The sequence below is a fragment of the Narcine bancroftii genome, chromosome 11 (genome assembly GCF_036971445.1).
Source record: "Narcine bancroftii isolate sNarBan1 chromosome 11, sNarBan1.hap1, whole genome shotgun sequence".
Lineage (NCBI taxonomy): Eukaryota > Metazoa > Chordata > Chondrichthyes > Torpediniformes > Narcinidae > Narcine > Narcine bancroftii.
The window spans coordinates 33,830,337-33,853,798 of record NC_091479.1 but is presented as its reverse complement, the minus strand read 5'-3'; the positions used below and the strand labels follow the sequence as shown (position 1 = coordinate 33,853,798).

Below are 23,462 nucleotides of genomic sequence, written 5' to 3'. Positions count from 1 at the left end.
TGATCCCTGCTGAGCCCCTGCACTTAGCTTCGAACATTGGCCACAGCAGTCAATGGGGCTCAGCTTCCCCGAGTGATAGGCCCTCCCAGCATGGCCCCCAGAACTATAAAGGACCATGTCCCCCTTCGTTCTGCCTCTTTCGACTCATCGTGGCTAGTAAGGAGCATCTTCCACACTGGGTTGGGGAGAGTCTCGAGGTCAGCAAGGAAGACCCATGTCCATACTGGTCAAGGGGTGGGAGCTCACAATATCACCTTGATCCTGAATGTTGAATGTATACATTCATGTAATTTCCCCCAGTCTCTGTCGGTTTCTCCCTCCTAATTAGAAGTGTATATTTACTCCCTGCGTACTCTGTGTGTAGAGGTTTGCCAAACATATCAACCCTATTGTCCTGTTTCCATCCCCAAACTAAAAGTGTGCTTTGTACCTCCGCTTTGGTCTGGTTCTTAACCTGTTGGACCCACACGAACCCGACCACAATGGAGGAGGGAAAGCTAAGTATTTTATCAATAAATGGAGAGTCAAATCACAAGAAAAAAAGACAGTTAATTCCAATCAGAAGTTGGCAAGAAATTAATGTATGTTTAGGGGAAAAAACGTAGGAATCTCAAGAAAAGCACCAGTGTGTAAAAATGTGTTATTTCCTATGAACAGAGGCAATAGAATATTAAATTTGTGGGAAAGAGATTTTATAGCCATCAAATATAATATGGGGAAAAGGATTTATATAAATCGAAACAAAGTTGGAAAAAAGATTGAAATATACAAATTCAAGAAGAAATAGGGTAAAGATTGTTTCAAGAGTGTTACAAATATGATTTATGCCAGTTATAAAACTACAATTGTCTACATCAATTCTGCTATACTCCATGTAAATTAAATGGACTTATCTCCAATTATTCCGAGAAATGTTTTCAATGTAATCAGGTGATTGGGACTTTTTTTCCATTCGGTTTGGACCTGTGTGAAAGTGGAAGAATTTTGGAAAGATTTCAGTATATTATTAGGACAAATTATGAAGATAAAAATACAAAAGGACACAAGAATATTTGTGCTTAGTCATATTTAAGATGCAGATACAAAACTGAAGTTGGATAAACATCAAACATAGCAGTGAAGCAATGTGCAGCACTAACGTGGAGAGCAGAGAGTTTTGTAACGAGGGATGGGAAATTGAAATGCAAAACTGTGTCACCATGTAACCATATAACCATTTACAGAGCGGAAACAGGCCATGTTAGCCTTTCGAGTTTGCACCGGATCACTAGAACAAATCCACTAGCTCTATCCTCCCACTCTCCGCCAATATTCCTCCATCCCCCTCACCTCCATGTACACATCCAACCTTCTCTTAAATGACAGAAGGAACCCTGCTGCAACTATCTCATTCAGAAGAACATTCCATTCTGCCACGACTCTGAGTGAAGAAGCATCTTCTGATATTTCTCCTAAAGTTTTGCCCTCTTACCCTTAACTTATGGCCTCTCGTTCCAACCTTCCCTGCCCTCAGGGGAATGAGTCTGTTTATGTCTAGTCTATCTATTCCTTTCATAATTTTAAATACTTCCTTCAAGTCCCCTCTCAGTCATCTGCATTCCAATGAATAAAGTCCAGTCTCCTTAATTTCTCCCTGTAATCCAGATGCTGTAAGCCAGGCAACATCTTTGTAAATCTTCCCTGCACCCTCTTCACCTTATATATATCCTTCCTATAGTATGGAGACCAGAACTGAGCAGAGTACTCCAAACCTGGCCTCACCAATACCTGAAACAGCTGCAGCATCACCAACCAGCTCCTACACTCTATGCTATGATTTATGAAGTCCAGCAGACCATATGCCTGCTTAATTACCCTGTCTACATGGGAATCCACCTTCAGTGAACCCTGTACCATAACTCCAAGATCCTTCTGTTCCTCTGCATTTCTCGACGCCCAGCCCTGAACTGCATAGGTCCTATTTTGATTATTTTTTCCGGAATGCAGCACCTCACACTTGTCAACATTAAATTCCATCAGTCCACTTTTCCAAACAAACCAAATCCTGTAATCCAAGAAAACCTTCCTCACCATCCACCACTCCCCCTATTTTTGTATCGTCTGCATATTTGCTTTCCCAGTTAACCACCCCCTCAACCAAATCCTGAATATAAATGATAAACAACAGGGGATGCAACACCAATCCCTGAGGCACACCGCTCGTCACAGGCTTCCATCCTAATAGACAGTTGTCCACCATAACTCTCTGCTGTCTTTCTCCCAGCCACCTCTGAACCCATCTCACTTTCAAACATCAAACATGACTTTCCCTTCACTAAGCCATGCTGGGTGCCCCCAATCAATCCCTGTCTATCCAGATATTTGTACATACTATCTCAAAGAATACCCTCCATAACCATCCCCACCGCCGAAGTCAAACTTACTGGCCAATAATTACTTGGCCTACACCTACTCCCTTTTTTGAACAACAGAACTACATTTGCAACCCTCCAATCCCGCGTCACCACACCCTCCTCCAGTGATCTTTGAAAAATCGCTGTCAGTGCCCCCAATATTTGTTCCCTGACCTCCCTTAAATTCCGGCGAAAAATCCCATCAGCACCAGGAGACTTATCCACCTTAATTGACCCCAGAAGCTCCAAAACGCTCGCTTTACTAATCCCTATCCTTTCCATAACTAAACTATTTACCTCTCTTATCTTGTATAGTCCAATGTCTGCATCCCTCGTGAATACAGATGAGAAAAATTTGTTCAATATTTCTCCATCTCATACGGTTCCTGACATAGTTCACCGGTCCCATCATCCAGTCGACCTATTCTGTGTTTAACCCTCCTTTTACTGTTCACATTTCTGAACAAACCCTGAGGATTCACCTTCGCCTTATTTAGCTATGGACACTTCATCCCTTTTTATCTATCTCCTCAATCCCTTGTTTCTTTATATTTGGTGTAGATCTCCCTCTTGTCCCGTACAAACTTCTTAATTTCACCAGAAAACTACGGCTCCCTCGAACCTTTAGTCTTTCCCTTTGGCCTGATTGGAACATAAAGATCCTGTACTCTCAAAATCTCACCACTAAATGTCCCCCAAATTTTCTCTACATCCTTTCCAGGAAAAAGTTCAGCCCACACAACTCTCTGCAAATCCCTTCTCATTTCTCCAAATCTGGCCTTCCCCCACTCGAAGACCTTCAACCTCGGAACTTTCCATCATTAAGCTAAAGCTAATGGACCCATGATCACTGGATCCGCAGTTCTCCCTAACGCTCACCTCTGTCACCTGCCTCATTGCATTCCTAAACAACAGATCGAACACTGCTCCCACTCTAATTGGCGTCTCAACATATTGCTGCAGAAAGCAATCCTGAACACAATGCATAAATACTAAGCTATCCTGCCCTTTTACTGACTGCATTTCCCAATTGATGTTTGGAAAATTGAAATCCCCAACCAACACCACCCTATTTCACTTGCATATCTCACCTATTTGCACATTTGCTCTCCTTGTTCCCTTTCCCCATTTGGAGGCCTATAATATACCCCATAATAGTAACCTCACCCTTCTTATTTTTCAGTTCTACCCACACTGCCTCTCTTGACGAGCCCTCCAGTCTATCTTGCCTCAGCATTGCTGTAATATCCTCCCTGACATTTAATGCCACACCTCCCCCTCTTAATCCACCAACTCTGTCACATCTCAAGCAGTGAAATCTTGGAACATTCAACTGCCAGTCACAACCTTCTTTCAACCACGTCTCGCTAATGGCCACAACATCATAATGCCGCATGTCAATCCACACCTTTAGCTCATCCAGCTTCCTTACTACAGTCCTCGCATTAAAATAAATACAGGGATCTCCGACATCCTACCTTCTGAATATCCTCCTCTCTACCATTCTCACAATATTCACTGCAACATTTGTGTACTACTTCCTGCTTTTCCTCCCTCAAATTATTTAAACTTGTCCCTTTCCTTATCCGACTAACCCTCACCCTATAACTCTCGCCCTTTTCCTTTTATCCCTACAGAGTTTGACACCACACCTCTGCCAAGCATAGTCTGACTATCCCCTTCCTCAGTATTCAAGGTGGAGTACTGATTTCTGAAGATTACAGACTCGGGTGCTTGCACATGAATCTGAACTCTCCCTTTTCTCCTCCTAACGGTAACCCACTACCCCTCGTCCCGTGAGCCCCTGGGCGACCACCTGCCTGTAGCTCTTGTCTACGATAGCCTCAATCTCCCTAACAAGAGTAAGGTCATCGAGCTGCAGCTCAAGTTCCTTGACCCGGTCCGTTAGGCCACATGCCTTCTCAGTGATGGCCTCACTCTCCCTAACCAGAGGGAGGTCTGGTTGTCTGTCTCTGGATTCTCTGCTCAGAGGATCACCCCGCATTATCCATCAAATCCTGGTCTCTCTGTGTCAGCAGGAATTCCGTGCTGACCACTACCTGATGGCTTTGTGTTCAAATTGTTTGTCTATGAAAACTTTTCCACAAAGGTGATGTGGCAAAGTCTAGCTGACTGAAACATTGCACCAATCTTTCAGAACACCTGAGACAGGTAGATCCTTGGTTCATAGCGGCACTCGGTGCCCTTGTACTTAGTTTCCATGCTCAGTCTGATGCAACCTCACACGATGAAGGCCACATTGGTTACGCCCTTAACCCCATTGTCATGAAATATATATTTGGGAGAATCTGGTAAAATTAGAGTAGGTTAAATACATACACACATTTTAAAACAGATCTTATTTGAAATACTGAAGAATTCATATTCAGTAACATCACAGAAACTATGGAGAATGCTATGCACATTTCACAAGTAGCTGCTAATTGAAATGAGGTCATGAAATAAATAGACCATTATTTTGGTTTGGAGACAGGTTGGCTGGTTGAATATCTACAAAGTGCCAACGGAATGGTCACCCCTGGGATTTGTTTAGCTAAGACAAGGGCTTGCCAAAGAAGGATAAGTTCTGTTGTTTGCTGAAGAGGTGGGGGGGGGGGTGGTTTGCAATTGAGAGAGTCACATGTGTTTTCTAGCAGTCTCAGTTGGAGTGAGAGAGAGAGAGAAAGGGGTGAAACAAGCTCTCTCTGCCAGGCACTGAAAGCAGCTGAACAGTACAAGCCAGGAGAGGATTGTAGGAAACAGAAAGCTCCAGAGTGGCAGATGGCTGGAAGTCCTATCTGTCTGATGTTTCTCTCAGAATAAGTGCAACAGGAAGGAACATTGTGCTAGCCTGAAAGAAAGAGGTTATCATCTGGAGAACCCTGATAGGCCACGTTTTATCAGCGAGACATTGAGGTGACTAATGGTGGTAGCTCAGTTGTGGAAATCCTGGAACAACAAATCTCTTTCTGCAAACCCTATGGAACTTTCTTGAGTAGGAAAGCCTGATGAACTTTATTCATGTTCAATTCCGTGCACAGTATCAGAATTGCCGACAACCAGTGAACTTGGAAGAATGAGAAGTGAGATTGAACAGAGAACCAAATAACTTTTCTTCAATTTACACACACATCATACACGTGCGCTTAAACTCAGAAGGGGATTAAGGTTGGTTAAGTTAATAGAGATTGTTAAAGTTTGATTCTGTTTTCCTATCAAAAGATCATTAAAAACAACATGTTTAAATAACTACTTGTCTTGGTGAATGTCTATTGCTGCTGGGTTTTGGGGTCCTTTGGGCTCATAACACCATAGTCTGGCGATGTACATGGACCTCCTTCCCACTCCATCCATTTTGGATCCCCACATGAAGAGGGAAACTGCTCTGGTAATAGCCAGGGCAGAGGTGTGTGGGATGGGCCACACCTGCATCACACGCAGCAGTACCGAGAGCACCTTGCACCTGATGACCAGGTTCTTCCCCATTTCTGAGAGGGAATGTCATTCCCACAGACCCAATTTCTGGTGAACCTTTACAATCGGCTCTGACCAATTCTTGTTGCATGCCTCGGCCTCTCCAAGCCAGTTCCCCGACACCTTCAGGTAGTCAGATCTGACTGTGAAGAGGACAGCGGACTAATTTACCAAAGTGCATTGCCTCGCTTTTGTTCCAGTTTACCCTGGAAAATAGCATTGTATACTTCCGGGCCCAGCCACTTACAGACTTGTGTACAACTCAGGCGTTCTCCCAAAACTGGGGGTCCCTGGTCCCTGCCTCCTGGAGTTGGGATTCTTGACACTGCTCCCTGTCTCCTGATATTGGTGCTTTGTTCTCCACCAGTCCCACAACACAACCCTGATCCCTGGACAGAATGTAGAGCTACAGAGGGATCAGTGAAAACATGGGTAATTTTGACAGGGTGGTGTCCATCCAGGAGCCTGATAACAGCAGGGAACCCGTGGAAGGGGATGGAGGGCATTTGATGGTGCACCAGCAGGACACTGCTGAGGGTGCAGATTCCCTCGGGCTTCTGATGAGGGATTGCTGAGGGAGAGGCCACATGGATGGGACTTCGAGGCAAGGAGCCACTGATTGTCAGGGATGGGGCCTGTAATAGACCCGCAGACATCCAGCACACAGCATCTTTGACTCACTACCATCAGGAAGGAGATATGGAGGAACATAATCAGGCTGCCATGCAGGGAAATAACTTATTCCCACAGGCACACAGGTTGACAATGTCAGTTGAATGGGTCAGTGGAATGAAAAGGTTGAGAGGGATATGGTCTGTTTGCAAGCAGCTTGGCCAGCAGAAAAGAAGGGCCAAAAAGACTGTTTCAGAGTTGTCTATTTGGACCAGTCATTTGAGTTGAATCTTTAAAAAAATCATGACAGGCTGGTCAATCATTTTAGATGGAGATTTTAGATTGACACATGCAGCCCGGGAACAGGCCCTTTCAGCCTATGAGCCACAACCACTCAATTACACCAATGACCTACAACCCCCAGTACATTTTAAATGGTGGAAGGACCTGGAGCAACTGGTGAAAACCCACGCAGACATGGGAAAAACGTACAACTCCCCACTGACAGTGTCACATTAGAACCCAGCTCGCTGGCCCCTTAACAGCGTTGTTCTAACCGCGATGCTAACCTCGCCACTCTCAATGGTTCCCAAGGTTCTTCCTCTGACTTTCCATGAGCTGTGATTGCTTCAAATTCCAGTGCCCTTGTTTCCCTGAGGCTCTGACCCCTGCCCAGTGACTCTGTCTCCAATGCCTCTCCCTGGCCGGATGATCATTGCTCTCTTTCCCGGCTCTCACCCAAACTTTCTTACCCCATTTCCACCACCTACAACCCCCCCTGTCATGTCCAACCCACTCACCCACAGGGCCAAGGGTAATGAGGTGGGGGCAGGTCCAGGCTGTAGTCACACAGCTTGTCAAAGGACAAGTGAGAGCAGGAGTCCTGGAGCAAGAGGTGAAGGGTAGTGTGTACAGTAGCAGCCAGCTACAGGGGCACAGCCTCCAGGGTGGGGGAGCGGGGAGAGTGGACTGGCTCAGATGGGACAGATGTCCCGGTGCCAAGGATCAGGGAATTCCCCAGCTCGATGAAGGTCTGGGATGCTGCCACCGGCAAGGAGACTGGACCACTTCCCCCCACATCTCCACCGTCTGGGGTTCCCTGGAGCAGCAGGTTCCAAGGCCTTTCGGTGGGGGAAGGGGAGGTTCAATAACTGGGGTGGGGCATTTCTGATGCGTGATCGATTGGAGATGGGCCTAGTGAGAGGATAGGTCCAGTGGGAGAACAGACATGATAGGGAATGGGCCTTTGGGGCAGGCCAGCTGGGGCTTCAGGATGGGTCTAGCAGGGAGGCAGGGGCTTTGGGCACCAGCCAGTGGGGGACAATGGCTTTGGGAATGGACCTGGTGGGGGTCAGGGACTTTGGGGAGGGACCTGTGGGGAATTGCGTTTGTGGGAGGACCTGTCGGGCAAAATAATTAGTGACAGGCCGAGTTGGGAACTGTATTGGGGACGGAATCGGTAGGAGTTGGGATTTTGTATGGACCCGGTGGGGATGCGATTGGGAATGGATCCAGTGGGGGATGGTATTCGGTTCTGATCTGGCGGGGGACGGTATTGGGGTTGGATGCAGTGGGGGAATGGATTGGGGGTGGACGCAGCGGGGGACGGGATTGGGGACGGACTTGTCGGGAGATGGGATTTTGGATGGAACCGGCGGGGACAGGATTGGGGATGGACCCGGCGGGGGGTGGGATTGGGGATGGATTCGTCGGGACACAGGATTTTGGATGGAAGCGGTGGGGACTAGATTAGGGATGGACCAGCGGGGGACGGTATTCGGGTTGGACCCAGTGGGGACGTGATTGGAGATGGACCCAGCGAGGGATAATATTGAGGATGGACCTGGTGCAGGAGAGTTTTGGAGATGGACCCGGTGGGGGATGGACCCGGTGGGGGATGGACCCAGCAGGGGACTGCCCATTGACTCTGTCTTCAATGCCTCACACCATCTTTGCCAGATGATCACAGCCGGATGATCACCGCTCTCTTTCTCAGGTCTCACCCAAACTTTCCTACACCAATTCCACCACCTACAACCCTGTCATCATGTCCCACCCACTCACCCACAGGGTAATGAGGATGGGGCAGCTCGTGGCTGTGGTCACATAGCTCGTTGAAGGACAAATGGGAGCAGGAGTCCTGGGAAAAGAGGTGAAGGGCAGTGTGTACTGTAGCAGCCAGCTGAACTGGGCCACATTTTCCAGGGTGGGGGGAGAGAGAGGACTGGCTCAGATGGGACATATATCCCTGTGCAAAGGGTCAGGGGCTTCCCCAGCTTGGTGAAGGTATGGGACGCTGCCACCGGGAAGGAGATGGACCACTGCCCTCCCCCATCTCCATTGTCTGGGGTCCCAGGAACAGCTCAGATTCAAAGGCCTGTGGGTGGCAGAAGAGGGAGGTCAGGAACTGGGGTGGGGTAGTTGTGATGGGTGATCGATTGGAGAGGGTCCCAGTGAGGGAACGGGTCTGGTGGGAGGACAGACCTGATGGGGATGGGCCTGTGGGTATAGGCAAATAGGTGAGGGGGGTGGGGATGGGGACTTTGGGTTGGGCATGTTGGGGGACAGGGGCTGGGTGAAGGCCCTGGTGGGCATCAGGAGCTCTGGGAACAGTCCAAGTAATCGGTGGAGCATGGGGGATGGGCCCAGTGGGGGACAGAGGCTTTGGGGATGGGACCGGTGGGGGATAGGGGCTTTCTTGACAGTCCCAGTGGTGAGCAGGGTTTTGGGGACAATCTCAGCAGGGGGATGGGTTTGGGGACGGGCCTGGTGGGAGATGGGGGCTTTGGGGATGGGCCTGGTGGGTGAGAGGGGACAAGATTGGGGATGGACCCAGAGGATGGAGACCACCCATGGAGCTCCGGTTCACCATTGGGTCACTCACCATGGCCCACGGTCATGCATTGATCTGCGGGAATGTGAATTCGATGCAGTTGAGGTTCATCTCCCGGGTCTGCTCCCTGGTTGAGGTCCCAACACCTGTTGGGACAGAAACCACCTTCACCACTGACTTGGGGTGGGGCAGCAGGAGGGTGACAAGAGGAGGGGATGCAGTATATGTGTACCAGGTCAGGGACATGGGATGAGCCCTAGAACTGGGGTGGTGGTGAAAGCTGAAATCTTAGGGGCATTTAAGAGGCTCTGAGTCATGTGGATGAAAGAAGAACGGAGGGTTATGAGGGAGGAAGGGGTTAGTTATTTTTATTTTGGTAGGAATACATCGGTCGGCACAACATCGAGGGCTGAAGTGCTTGTACTGTGCTCTCGTGTTCTATGTTAAACCTGTCGGTCTTTCAGCGAGCAGAGATCTTGGGGAGGGAACGCTGCCGACTGGCACATTCCAGGCTGCAGGAGTCATGCTGAGGGAAGGACAGAGGCTTGGCGCAGCCAACACAAAGGCACTCTGGGGATGGCTCATAATCCTTCCATAACCGGGCACTGAGAGGCTGAGACTAAGGGGAACTCCTCCAACAGCAGAGGGGGGCAGTAACCACACGGTATCAAAGTGGTGGCAATGAAGGTAACCAGAGACGTATGCAGCAATGTGTAGTGAAGGGAATATCTGGATACAACAGGAGGAGGAGAAAAGACTTGGAACGGTCTTCCTCTTTGGATATAATTTGTAAATAAAGTCAATTTTGCGGGGTTGGGGGGAGGGGAAGAGAAAAGCCCTACTCAGTCAACTTTGCTTCATGAGATACATTCTCCGATCCAGGAAATCTATTCTGCACCTGCTCCAAAGTACAAGGCCAAATTTATTACCATTGGATAGCACAAGTACGACCTGATAAAACAGAGTTCTTGGGGTAAACACATAGAAACACACAACGAAGCCCTCACACCAACAGACAAATGATACATGTGCAGCATATCCAGAAAAATTACTCGATATTGTTGAATAAATAGCAGAGTCGAGGAGTATTTGTATGAGCAGCTCATCAATCATTCCACGTTCTCCCTGCCTGGAGGAAGAGGCTGTTCCTGGGCCTGGTGGTACAGGCTCTGAAAGTCCTGGATCTCTTTCCCAACAGGAATAGCTGGATGATGCTGTTGGCCGGGTGAAGGGGTCCTCGATGATTTTCTCAATGATCGTAGTGGATCACATTGATATTTGGGGAGGTGGGGGGGCAGGAAGTTATCCCCAGTGTTGCTCTAGGCCACTTTAGGTCCTATGGAATGACCTCTGATCATTTAAAAAATATATTTATAAATCCACAAAGAATTCACACAATTAATAATAATACAAATCAAATATAAATACATGTGTCATAGTTAAAAGAAAGAATAAAGAAATCCCCCCCCATAAACCACCCCATCGCCCCTCTATCCCCGTGCTAAAAGAAAAAAGAAGAAAAATGAGGACAAGAGACCCCCCAAACAGGAGCGCCGATTACTTTAATGTTCCTTTTCATAAACTGAGGCCTTAAGGAGAAAGGGAATGTCAGAGTTTCATTTAAATATTCACACCCACCCTTTGTAAATATGGGCTCCATATTCTTCCACAATATATGGTTGTTGCAGCTCACTAACCAGGATGCAATCCAGTACACAAGATGGCTGACGAATGCGGTGACTGAGCAGATCCTGCAAGAACCAACAACCTTCTTCCAAGGTGACATCCTGCACGGCGGGAAGCAATGAGCAATGGCAGGAACACCCACCAATCCGAGGCTGGCTCTGCCGTCTCAAAAGACCTGTCCTCAGCAGTGGGAGAGTATATAAGCAGAGCTGCCAGTTCAACAAACCAGTCTTCGACTTTGACTGCTTGGGTGTGCATCGTTCATTCCACACTTTACGGTAAGTCTGCTGCATCTTGGTGCGAAGGAAGAGACTTTCACCATCGACCACCTCAAGCCAGCACATCTGGACATTAGCAAACTGGCCTCCACTCAGCCCCCACGACACAGATATAGGCTACCGAAAGCAGCAGACAGTGCTCCAATCACTGGTTCTGGAGAGGTGGGGGGAATCATACTAACTGGGAATCCACCCTATACACAAGATGGCTGACGAACGTGGTGACCGCGCAGAGTCCACGGGGACCAACAACTTTCAACCCAGGGGACAACCCACATGGAAGGAATCAACAAGGACAAGAATACTGACCAATCGGAGGCCGGCGCGGATGTGACATCACTCCTGTCGACAGCAGCGGGGAGAGAATAGTAGAGCTGCCAGTGTAATGAAGCAATCTTTGACTTTGATTTCTTTCCACCCTTCACAGTAGCGTGCACGCTCCAATTTCACATCGGGAGTCATGTGTCCAGTTTCCTTATATGAAGAATGAGATGTGCACACATATTGTCAAATTTGTTTCTGGGATGTTTTAACCGGGTGATAGAAGGAAAGTTTGAATATGGATCTCTTGGTTGTTGATAAAAAGGGAGATGACCTTTCAACATTATGAGAGGACACAGCAGCACGGATCGAGAGAGGATAATGCAAAGGAGCCGAACACCAAGTGTCACAATTTCCCAATAACCGATTGGCTGCTTAGATTTTAAGAAATGTCTTCAATGAATATGAAATATCCTTGGAAATCTCTACCCTATTGAAGGTTAATTTGAAATTGGGATCCATGAACTTGTGATGAGTTAATTGCCGTACACATTCGTAGAGGGATCATATGCATTTAACTTAGATGCAGATACTTTGAAAAAAGTAACAGACATTCCATTGGAAGCGGTAATAAATTTGGAGGAAAGATTGAGAATAAATAGTCTCCCTTGTAGTTGGGGTACAATGTATTTCTTGAGATCAGAGGAATCCTGGAGCCAAGACAAAGTGATCCTATGAAATCTAAGGATTTGATTGAGTTGTTGGGGTAGCTGGAAATGGAAGGGCCGAAGGGTCTCCTGCTCCTTCGACTGCCTGTCTTCTGCCTTGCGATGCTGAGTGGGTGCGCCTTTGTGTTCGCTCACTCGCTGATTGGTTGCTTCAGTTGGACGAGCCAATGGGCTGATTCGTTGAGGCCGCTATTTGATTGGAGGCTGGTCGGGTTGGATTGTTAGACGGATTCACGGGCTGATTGGCTCGTGCTGTGGGGAGGCGGGACGTTTCCGGAGGCATCGTCTGCTCAGGGTCCATCGCGTCCCCGCTGGTCCAACGGGAAGAAGTTGGCGGCGGCGCCGGGATCCTCAGCCGCGCGGCCCAGGGAAAACGGGCGACCAGCAGCCCGCTGGACCTCACCTGGGAGTAGCCGGTACCGGCGAGGTGTTTGGATGGAGCCGAGGCGTCGGTGCGAGGACTGATGGCGCCGACAGGGCGAGGCTGGAGGCAACGGGATTACTTGCAGCGGAAGGTGGCGGGGGCATGAGATTGGCAAGTCTGGTTCGCGCATGCGTGGTGAGTTCGCGCATATGTTACAGATACGCATGTGCCGATTGAGGGCCACGAAGCGAAGCATTTGCGCAAGCGCCAACTGATGACTGGCGCATGCGCACAGAAATTAAGATGGCTGCCCCCATCCAATGGATCCTGAGTCACAAAGTCAATCTGGACATTTTGGGTCTTTTGTGCCCTGTGTCTCTGTTCTCCTTTGTCAAATCATTTGATTTTAAAAATAGGCTCTAAGGCTTCAAGGCTCTTCGCACGGGGTCAAAACCTCGACTTGCGACCATCGTGGACCCCCCCCCCCCCCACCAACGCGACCATTGTGGGAACTTTGGACTCCACTACGGTCGCAGGTCGGAGAGGACCTGTCGGGGTCATTGAGGCATTAAATGTATTTAGAACATTTCCATGAGTTAATTCCCTGTAGAAACACCAGTTTATCATTCAAGCTGTGTAGCCACAGCAATAATGCAAAATTTGAAGGCCATCATTACTAAATCCATTTTAATCAGCCTTCACCTTGTACAATGTTCAGTTGAGACAACAAAATCAAAATGCAACTTTTAACCTCTAGGAAAGATTAGTAATCCTCTGTACCATAGAATTATTGATGACAAAATATTTGGAATATTTTGTGAATTCAGCTTCCAAAGAGGTGATGAAGACGATCCACAACATGATTTAAAAAAAATTAAACCCAGAACATTTATTAGAAGATGTTTATGACAATAAACATGTTCAGGTTCAGTAATGATCGATTCTAGAATGGCATGTGGCAGTAATAAAAAGAATGCAGGATAGATATATTCCAAGGAAAAAGAAATTAATGATTTGGATTGTGGTTTAAATGGTTTTGTGGCCAAATTTGCGGAGGTCACCAAGATAGGGAACAGAGTAGGAAATGTAGAAACCATAAAGTTGCAGAAGGATATAGACAGATTAGGAAACTGGGCAAAATGATGGCAGATGAGATTTAACATCGAGAAATGTTCAGTTGTACATTTTGGCAGTGGAAATAAACAGGAAGCATACTATTTGGATGGGATGAAAATTCAGACCTTGGATGTCGAAAGGACCTGGGTGCCCTTGTGCAAGGAAACCTAAAAGAAAATGGCCAGGTGAAATTGGTAATGAAGAAAGCGAATGCTATGTTGGCATTCATTTCAAGAGAAATAGTGTACAAGAGTAAAGAGGTGTTGATGAGGCTCTATGGGGCACTGGTGAGACCTCATTTCGAGTGCTGGGTGCAGTTTTGGGCCCCCTATGTGAGAAAGGATGTGATGTTGCAGAGGGTGCAGAGGAGAATGACAAGGATTCCCAGAATGCAAAATATAATGTACGAAGTGTGTTTGACAGCCCTTGGGTTGCATTCATTGGGGTATCGGAAATTAAAGAAGAAAGCTCATGGAGACATTTTGTATTTTGAAAGGTTTAGATAGGGTGGATGCGGGTAAGATGTTTCCCTTGGTGGGTGAATCGAGGACAAGAAAATTAGAGGTTATCCATCCTAAACAGAGATTGGAAAGAAATTCTTTAGCCAGAGGGTTGTGGATCTGTGGAACTCGCTGCCTCATACAGCAGTGGAAGCTAGATCACTGGGAGTATGAAAAAGGAAAAAAAAAACAGGTAGGAGGTTAAAAATACCCCCTGCCGTTTAAACTGCGCAATGCGGTAACTCCCAAAAAAAATGGGTGAGATAACTCACACGGAGCAGATGACTTTCAGGAAATAGTGCCCATCCAGTTCTCTCCCCCAATTCTCACTTCATCTTAAACTAACATCATCATTATTTAATATTCCTTTTTTTAAAAAAAAACATTAAAGAAAAAGAACAACTCTTCTTTTAATCAGCTCCAACTGCCGAGTCACCATTACAACCATTCCTTCTTGGAGCACGGCTCTTTTCTTCCATCTCTTGTCTCCTTAGAGTTCGCGGCGGACTACGTCTCTGTTGAAACCGAGTAATTGGCAGCTCTTGAGCAAATGCTATAGCTTCCTTTGGAGAATCAAAGAACTTTGGTTGGCAACCATCTTGAAAAACCTTCAAAACAGCTGGATATCTAAAGGTTGCCTTATAACCTTTCTTCCACAACAACTCTTTAGCAGGATTGAATTCCCGTCATTGGAACATAACTTCTTGACTCAAATCCGCATTGAAGAAAGCTCGATTATTTTGAATCATCAAGGGTGATTTTCTCTGTTGTGCATTTCTAATAGCCACTCGTAAAATTATTTCTCTGTCGTAATAATTCAAGCAACGAACCAAAACAGGTCTTGGACTTTGACCTGAAATAGGTCTTCTATGCAAGGCTCTGTGAGCACGTACCAGTATTATACCTTCCGGGAAATGTTCTTGACCCAGCACCTGCGGAATCCATTCAGTAAAAAATTTTCTTTGGTCTGGTCCCTCCATTCCTTCCGGCAAACCAATAATCTTTATATTGTTCCGTCTGGATTGGTTTTCCAAATAATCAATCTTTTTCACCAAATTTTTAATTTGAGTTTGTAAGTCTTTGACCATTTTGGTCACATCTGAAACATGATCTCGTATTTCGTCTATATCTTCTTCACACGAATTAAATTTATCTCTCACTTCAAGCTTAAAAGCTCCAAACTCAGCCATCTGTTGAGAATGTATTTTCACCACAGATTATTAAACCTAGTACCAAGTTCAGTCATAATCTTGGATAATCCCTGCATTGTATAAGATAATTTAGATTCAAGATTCACAAGAATCTTTTCAATTGGAAGAGATTCTGGCTCAACAGATTCCTGCTTCTTCTGCATAACCAAAGGGTCTTCTGTTGCTTTCTTCATTCTGGTTGCCTTCCTTGTAGTATAGCTGCGTGTGGAAACCCCAGCCACAGCCTCTCCAGCAATGACTGGAGGACGCTGGCCGGGGTTTTCCCCAGTCCATAATGTATTAATTTCTCCCAGTACATCAAGTTGTATAGGTTCTTTTATCTTAAAAGGTGCAGTTTGCAGCGCCACCGCTACAGGTGACAGATGCCTTTCCCCAGCCGGTGTTTCAGCTGGTAATACTTCAGCTGATGATACTACAAGCGGTTCATTCATAACATTGCCGTCAGATGCTACTGCGCATGTGCAAACCTGAGTAACTCTTTGTTCTAAAGGCTGTTTGGCGCCCTCTTTAGGGGGCTCTACCGATGTAACATAGAGCTCTGCATCCGAACACTGTTCCTCTCTCCTGGGAATCATTTCACGCTGAGTCTTTTCTACAGGTAGGCTCCAAAACTTGAACTTTTGGAAAATAGTTTTCTGATGATCTGTTGTCATTTTTTTTGCTCTTTTTCACCAATTGTACCATCAGAAGTTAAATTAACAACACTGAAGTTATCTAAACTTTTAAAGAATTTTAACGGGCATTTCTAGACAAAACATTAAGATAGAGTCAGGAGAGAACTGGAAGGCACGTCTGATCCTTACGCAATCTTGCCACGCCCCCCATGGCCCACATCATGCGGAGAAAGGTAAAGACATTACCTGGGACAATGAGGATTTGGAGGCGTTCCAGAAGGCCAAGGACGCACTGGCCAACACAACCGTTGTGGTACACGCCAGGCCAGGGACACCCACCACTCTCTCAGTAGATGCTTCCAGCACAGCAGTAGGGGGTGCACTGGAGAAATTCATCAAAGGGGAATGGCAGCCCTTGTCCTTCTTTAGCAGACACCTCTGGCCACCTGAACTCAAATACAGCGTCTTTGACTGAGAGCAATTGGTGCTCTACCTGGCAGTCAGGCACTTAAGGTATTTTTGGAAGGTAGACAATTCAGTGTCTTCATGGACTAGAAACCATTAACTTTTGCCTTCCATAAAGTGTTGGACCTGTGGTCGGCCAAGCAGCAGCGACTCCTCTCCTATGAGTCTGAGTTCACTACAGACATTCAACATATCATGAGTGACGCACTGCCCCATCCCCGCAATCAAGTCTATCAAGGCCCTGTCCCAGTGAATAGACTACTTAGCCCTCGGCAGGGGACAGCAGGACGACCCTGAGATCCTTGCAAGCAAGACAGCAGTGTCCAGGCTCAGGCTGGAGGATGTTAACATCGACCCTGGTAAGTATACGCTCCTCTGAGACATTCCAATGGCAAACCCCACCTCATCGTGCCGACAGCATGGAGATGGCAGTTTTATGATGAGGTGCACAACCTGACAACCATCAGTACTGTCAAAATGGTGGTCAATAGGTTGGTCTTGCTGAGCCTCCAGAAACAGGTTGTCAGTGGGCCAAGGCCTGCACACTCTGCCAGATGACCAAAATGCAGACATACGTGAAGGCACCACCCCAGACATTCGAGCCAGCACCACATAGGTTCAGCCACATCTACAATGACATTGTAGGGTCACTACCGGCCTCCCACGGGACGAGTTACCTTCTCACCATGATTGCCTGCTCCATGAGGTTCCCCGAGGCGGTCCAGCTGACTGACACAACCACTTGTGTCCTCCATTAAATTGGAAGCGGTAATAAATATAAAGGAAAGTTTGATAATAAATAGTCTCCCTTGCAGTTGGGGTACAATGTATTTCTTGAGATCAGAGGAATCCTGGAGCCAAGACAAAGTGATCCTGTGTTTCCCAAGGATTTGATTGAGTTGTGGGGTAGTTGAAAGTGGAAGGGCCGAAAGGTCTCCTGCTCCTTCCACTGCCTTTGTTTTCTGTCTTGCGATGCTGATTGGGTTCACCTGTGTGTTCGCTCGCCCGCACGCTGATTGGTTGCTTCAGTTGCGCGAGCCAATGGGTTGATTCAGTGAGGTCGCTATTGGATTGGATGCTGAAGTCGGGTTGGATTGATAGGCGGGTTCGCGGGCTGATTGGCTCTTGCTGTGAGGAGGCGGGATGTTGGCGGCGGCGTCGTCTGCTCGGGGTCCGTCGCGTTGCCACGGGCCTAAAGGGAAGAAGTTGCCGGCAGCGCCGGGATCTTCCTCAGCCACACGGTCCAGGGAAAGCGGGCGACCCGCAGCCCGCCGGGCCCCACCCGGGAGTGGCCAGTACGGGTGGGGTGTTTGGGTGGAGCCGAGGCGTCGGTGCAGGGGTCGGGTAGGGGAGGGGGATGAGGGAGAGGGAGGGGGATGGGAGGGGCGGGAGCCCGGAGGGGGCGGGGAAAGTTGAGGAGGGGAGGGGGCGGGGCCAGGCAGGGGTAAGGGGGAGGGTGAAGGGGGAGTTGGAGGGCGAGGGGGAGGCTGGGCAAGGAGGGTGAGGGGAGGGGAGGGCAGGGGAAGAAGGGCGGGGGGGAGCAGGGCGGGGGGGAGCAGGGCGGGGGGGAGCAGGGCGGGGAGAGCAGGGCGGGGAGAGCAGGGCGGGGGGAGCAGGGCGGGGGGAGCAGGGCGGGGGGAGTCCCGTCCCCTCTCTGTGTGTGTTGGCTTCCTCCTGCCCTCCACCCCCACAATGTAATGGTCCCATTTCTGACCTTCTCTTCCTCATCTTTCCTTGATGAAGGGACAAACCCACAACGTGTTTGATGTCTCTTTCTCTTTGCTCTATGCCTGTTTGACCTGCTGACTCTCTCTAACCCTGTGGCTTTACCCCCTCATCTTTCGCTGGTTTAACCCAACAGAGCTGGAAGAGCTCAATTCGTGAAGGGTTGTATCTGGATTTGAGTCATTTGACACCCTGTAGATTTCTTTAAATTGTGGCTCAAAAGCAACAAAAGGATTTCGAATCCTCGTCATCGGTCCTCTTTCAAACTCCTCTGAATTTCTTGGATGAAAAAACATTGCTCTGAAACTTACTCTGCAAGAGTTTATTTTCCTCTCTTGCAGGGTTTCAGAAGCTGTTCCACATGATGAATCTGTTGTCTTTTCAAAGAGACAGTGGAGTGGCTATTTTCTTCCACCAAGATTTCATCAACCCAGTCAAGGGCTGAACTAAGTCTCCATTTAAAAATGGTTATGTTGCAAATGCAAGATTACTTTGGCTTTATTCATCTAAAGTGGCCATTTCCATGGTCACAACGAGGCTGCTCTCTTGATCTCAAAGAGACGGTTAGAAATGGTCTTCCTCCTTCAAAATCCACTTGTTACTCCTGAAGAAAGGAGAAGACGATGTAACTGTACCTTCTCTGACGACTGTATCTTCAATCCTCTCTTCCCCACAGCATGGACAACAACTTCTGCCTCTCGTTTGTAATATTTCTCTAGAATGGCTCATCCCATGACATGTGCCATCATTTCTGCCTTTAAAGTCCATTAAGTCTCTTCAAAAGTATGAATCATGAGCCAACAGACCACTGGGCACTCACCCATTTAATGGACCACACGTGCACGGTGCTGCATGCCGAGGAATGGCACGTTGATCTGTGTTGTCTTCTGCGGATAGGTGCAGGACATTCACAGGGCTTAATTTAAACCTGCTGGTTCCATGGATCGATAGCAAACTCTTAATAATGTCTCACCATGTCTCATTTGGCAGCCTATAATATACCCCAATAAGAGTACCCTCATCCTTATTTTTTCATTTTACCCACACTGCCTCCCTCGATGAGCCCTCCAGTCTCCTTTATCTTTCTCTGGATTCTAGATGTTGTAAGCCAAGAAACATTTTTGTAAATCTTCTCTGCACTCTCTCCACCTATCTATATCCTTCCTTTGACAAATGAGACCAGAACTGAACACAATACTCCAAACCTGGCCTCATCAATGCCTTCAACAGTCGCAGCACCATTTTCCAGCTGCACTTTATGCTGTGATATATGTAGGCCAGTTTGCCATAACCACCCTGTCTACCTGGGAATCCACCTTCAAGGAACTCTACCGTAACTCCAAGATCCCTCTGTTCCTCTGCATTCCTCGATGCCCTCCCCTTAACTGCATATGTCTTATTTTGCTTATTTTTTCCGGAATGTAACACCTCACACTTGTCAACATTAAATTCCTTCTGCCATCTTTCAGTCCACTTTTCCAAACAAACCAAATCCTGTAATCTAAGAAAACCTTCCTCAACATCCACCACTCCCCCTATTTTCATATCATCTGCATATTGGCTTACCCAGTTAACCATCCCATTTCATTCCCCAACCACAGATCGAACATTGCCCCCCCTGTAGTGGGCATCTCCACATACTGCTGCAAAAAGCAGTCCTGAACACATTGTACAAACTCTAAGCCATCCTGCCCTCTCACTGACTGTGTTTCCCAATCGATGTTAGGAAAATTGAAATCCCCAACCAACACCACCCTATTCCTACTGCAGATGTCAGCTAATTCCTTGCACATTTGCTCTTCTAGTTCTCCCTTCCCATTTGCCAGACTATAATGTACCCCTATAATAGTCACCTCACCCTTCTTATTTTTTAGTTTTACCCACACTGCCTCCCTTGATGAGACCTCCAGTCTCTTGCCTGAGCACCGCTGTAATATCTTCCCTGACAAGTAATGCGGAATATAAAAGAAGTCTGTAAAGTTTGAATAAAGCAGTCTTGTGTTGACTAACGTGGGTATGTGTATGACTTTAGTAGCTGTACTGAAGTTGCCGCCAGAAATGGTGACCCCCGAATGCAAGATTCAGCCGAAGCTTGAATCTCCAGTGATCATAGACACAACGACAGCGGATGCTGCCACCACGGCTGCAGTTAAACCAGGTTCTGCCTATTTCTCCTGGAATTGACTAGACATGAGCTTTTAAATATGGAGGGCCTGAGTGACAGGGATCCATCTGATCTAATGAATGAGATGCTCGTATTAGCAGATGGCCATTCTCATTGTTTACTTTTTGAGACTCTATTCCTGTCCAAACTCCCGGGTCGTGTCGCAATACCAATCGTTAACATGGATTTCTGCCATCCCCATGATGTAGCGTGGGAGGCTGACAGGCTCGATCATACTGCAATGCAAGTGTCTGTTCACGAACAGCCGCTTTGATCAGTAGATCCATCTCCCGTGTCCTGCAAGCCTCCTATATCTGCAGTTCAGTTAAAGAAGGATGAGTGCACTGACAGGCGGTGAGAATGGTGTTTCTACCATCGCCAATGGGGTAAAAAGCCCATAAATGTGTCCCGCCATTTATCTATTAGAGAAAAAAGGCAGGAAATTTAAAAAACGGCTGCCAGTTGGGGCCTCGGCAGCTGGCACAAGTACCGACTGGCCTATTGTATCTTCAAGACGACGCTGGTAAGTACAAATATCCTGCCAACTGTGGGGCGTGGCAAGATGGCGTAAGGAACTGACGTGCCTTCCACTCCTCTCCTGACTCGGATTTATTGTTTTGTTTCTAAGTGCCTGTTAAAATTCTTTAAAAAGTTTAAAAATAGTAAGAGATGTTGAATTAATATCTAATGGTACATTTGTTTAAAAAAAGTAAAAGAAAACACCAACAGATTGTTAAAAAATTACATTTCTTGAAATTATCTGAGCCTACCTGTTTACAAGAAGCCAGGACTCAGCGTGGAATGGATCCAGGAGAAGAAGTGCAGGATTCGGCACTGGAGCTCTGCTCTGTACCGGTAGGGCTCTCTAAAGATGGCACTCGGCAGCCTTTCGAACAAAGGGCTGGCCGGGTGCGTGTATTTCAGACAACGCCCGCTGTGAGCGCTGTCACCGAGACTTTGACAGCTGAATCAGCTGGGGCGCCGCCAGCTGGAGAGTTAAAGAGCCGACCTCCGATTGATATAGCGGTGGCGCTGCGAAATGCACCACCAGTCATGACATTTTCCCCAGGTATGGATATAATGGAGGCTTTTGATGACATATGGCTTAAGGATAAGGATAACCCTGATTATCAGCCTCCTGATATTGCTGAGGGGGCTGTGGCAGGAGTTTCTACACGGAGCCATACTGCAAGAAAGGCTGCTAAACCAAGGGAAGGGACAGAAGATCCTTTGGTTTCTCAGAAACAGCAGGATCCTACCATGTCTGAATCTACTTTTGCTGATGTGATTGTTAAGAATCTTGAATTTAAGATGTATTCTTCAATGAAACAGCTCGGTAGCTCTATGAACCAGGTCTATTCTAAGCTTAATGAATTGGTGAATATCAATACTCAACTATGGAGCATTTAAACTTGAAACCACTGAAAGACTTGATATGTGTGATCAAGGTTTAGTTGATGTACAAGACCAACTGCAAGATGTAAACAAAACAATTGAAATATTGCAGATTCAGAATAAAAATCTAGCAAAAAACGTTGATTATTTGGAGAACCAATCTAGACGGAACAATGTAAAAATTGTTGGTTTGCCAGAAGATATAGAAGGGCCAGATCTAAGAAAATTCTTTACCAAATGGATTCCACGAGTGTTAGGGCAAGATAAGTTCCCTGAAGGTTTAATATTGGAACGTGCTCACAGAGCTTTAAGAAGGAAACCTTTTTTCAGGACAGAATCCGAGACCTGTTCTGGTCCGTTGTTTAAATTATTGTGATAGAGAGACAATTTTACATGTGGCTATTAGAAACGCTCAGCAAAATAGATCTCCTTTGATGGTCCAGAATAATCGTGTTTTTTTTAAATCCGGATTTGAGTCAAGAAATTATGTTTCAACAATGTGAATTTAATTCTGTGAAAGAGTTGTTGTGGAAAAAAGGATACAAGGCAACTTTTAGGTACCCCGCGGTATTGAAGATTTTTCAGGATGGATATCAGCCAAAGTTTTTTAATAATCCTAAAGAAGCTATGGACTTTGCTCAATCTTTACCGATCACGCAATTTCAAGAACGACGTAGTCCTCCTCGGTCTCCAAAGAGAGTGGAGACACAAGATGGGAATCAGATTCCAAGAAGAAATGGAAACAATGGTGGTCGAAGTGATAAAATTGATTAAAACAAATAAATCTTTTTTTTTGGAAGATCTTAGTCATTAATGATAGTTTAATATGAAATGGGAGTTGGGAGAGGGAACTGGGTGGGCACTATTTTCCAGAAGTCATCAGCTATGTGTGAGTTATCTCACACCCAGTATTTTGTGGGAGTTACTGCATTGTGCAGTTTAAACAGGAGGGGGTAATAGTAACCTCCTGCCTGTTTTTTTTCTTAATTTTTGGGTTAAGGAGTGAAGTTTTTTTTATTACTTTTGTTTAAGTAATTTTTTTTTCTTTATTTTAATTTGTTTTTGATTGTAGTTTTAAGAGGGAATAAGAGGAAGGGTTCCTTCTCTTTTGGGGGGAGTTTCTTTTCTTTTTTTTCTTTCTTCTTTTTTCTTGGGTTGAGTTGTTGTAAGGAATGTCTAAATTGAATGTCTAAATTGAATGTGGTATTGGAGCCTTTATTGGACAAGTATCCAAGAGTAATTAAGAAATCGAAGATGGCAGTTCAAGTAACTAATATGATGTCAGATTTGAATTTAGTTGATATTTGGTGAAGATTTAATCCTACAGAGAAAGATTTTTCTTTTTATTTGTCACGACATAATTCTTTTTCTAGAATTGATTATTTTTTAATTTCAGCACATTTGCAGGATAGGGTTACATCTGTGGATTATAAGGCAAGACTGGTTTCGGACCATTCATCATTATTATTAAAATATCAGAGTTCACAGGATGTTCAGAGAGCTCCAAGATGGAGATTCAATATGATGTTACTGCAAAAAATGGAATTTATTAGTTATTTAAAACAACAAATTGAGGTTTATATTAGTAATTCTGTTTCTAGTCAATTTGTTTTATGGGATGCAATGAAAGTTTTTTTATGAGG

General features: G+C 46.3%; 1 long non-coding RNA gene across 1 annotated transcript in view; it reads left to right on the top strand.

The window, feature by feature from the left end:
- The first annotated feature begins 12,339 nt into the window (after positions 1 to 12,339).
- LOC138745719 (uncharacterized) overlaps positions 12,340 to 23,462 on the top strand; it is a 67,094-nt gene continuing 55,971 nt past the window's right edge. Inside the window, exon 1 of the long non-coding RNA XR_011346445.1 lies at positions 12,340 to 12,824. This is a non-coding gene — a long non-coding RNA (uncharacterized lncRNA). The remainder of the gene's footprint in view (positions 12,825 to 23,462) is intronic.